Below are 1,366 nucleotides of genomic sequence, written 5' to 3'. Positions count from 1 at the left end.
GGATGGGTGCTAATACGTGTACCTTTGAAAAGTGTCATTTGAACAGCTAAATTATATTTTTGTTGTGATTTATGGCTTGCATACATTTTGCTTGCACAATGTAGGCCTAAGTCTTTACAATTTGCAATAATTAGGTTTTGCCCTTCACCGACATATAACCACCGTCTACTCGGTGTGTTACCCCCGAGTGAAAGTTAAACAATCTCTCGTGCTCGGTGGTCGAGTGGTAAGACGTCTGCTCAACAAAGCAGAAGGTTGTGGGTTCGATTCCCACCCGAGTGCTTTTGCTGACTTTCACTCGGGTTGAACACACTGAGTATACAGTGTTTATACGTCGATGAAGGGCAAAACCTAATATTGATGCATATTTCATCTTATGAATAGTCTTTACTACTTGATATGAACACTCCCCGGTAGAAATGATACATGACACTCATTTGAAAATCCTCTGTACAGGCCTGGCATATCTTTTGAAAGTAAAGGCCTCATTGGCCTACCTGTAGGTTGGAAGTAACATGGCTTGATAGGATCATTTGCAAGTACTCAAAAATTTGCCTTATGAAATAACCTGTTAAATAAAGGCACACATTTTGTTCATGATCTTTAAAAGATGTGACACTTGAGCTGAAAAGTCAGCTATTTTATTTACATTTCTGTAATTGCAAATGATATATTGGCCTTTCAAGATAGCTTTTGCTATTGATTTAAATTTCTGTTGAAAAGCACTGATTATACAGTGCCCGTAATTATAATAAATAATGAATGTTTGTGAGTACAATGGTAAGAATAATTTCATGAGGTGACAGATGAAATGTTCCATTACACGAGGCGAAGCTGAGTGGAATGGAACATTTCATCTGTCACCGAATGAAATTATTATTTCCATTGCACGAACGTGAAACATTCATTATTTGTATAATATAAATTATCCTGATGCAAATTCCATCAAAAGTCAAATACTGACAAAGTGTAATTTTTCTAATGATGAATGGAAAGAGAGCCCACATGTTTGCAATTGTAGTGGCTTGGTGTAAGAGTATGGTCTTGTACTTGTAACAGCCCTTGGGTATGTTGCAGTTAGAAGTGGATTGCACCAGAATTCCTGGTGTAAGTTTTACAGGACAAAAAGATCATGACAAAACTGTACAATGAAAAGTATGCTAACAAAGTCTGCTTTTACAAATATGTCTAAAAATAGGGAAATTGTTCAAACTATATGTTGACCAGTTATATAGCTCAGCATGTCAATGCCGTGGTGTATTTACTCATGTGGTGTATTTACTCATGTGGGGCATTTACTGCTCAATATACATGGCACTCAAACACAAAGCTGAAGGTACCATGGAGCACTTGGTCTTGATAAAAT

The 1,366-nt window shown here is 36.9% G+C and overlaps 1 non-coding gene across 1 annotated transcript; it reads left to right on the top strand.

Annotated features, from left to right (window-relative positions):
• Window positions 1-210: 210 nt before the first annotated feature.
• On the top strand, window positions 211-283 carry Trnav-aac. The gene has a single exon. It is a non-coding gene; the product is annotated as a tRNA-Val (tRNA).
• The last annotated feature ends 1,083 nt before the right edge of the window (window positions 284-1,366 follow it).

The sequence above is a fragment of the Patiria miniata genome, unplaced genomic scaffold, assembly GCF_015706575.1.
Source record: "Patiria miniata isolate m_02_andy unplaced genomic scaffold, ASM1570657v1 HiC_scaffold_6, whole genome shotgun sequence".
NCBI lineage: Eukaryota > Metazoa > Echinodermata > Asteroidea > Valvatida > Asterinidae > Patiria > Patiria miniata.
The sequence above is the reverse complement of the archived record's forward strand: the minus strand, read 5'-3'. Positions and strand labels throughout refer to the sequence as shown.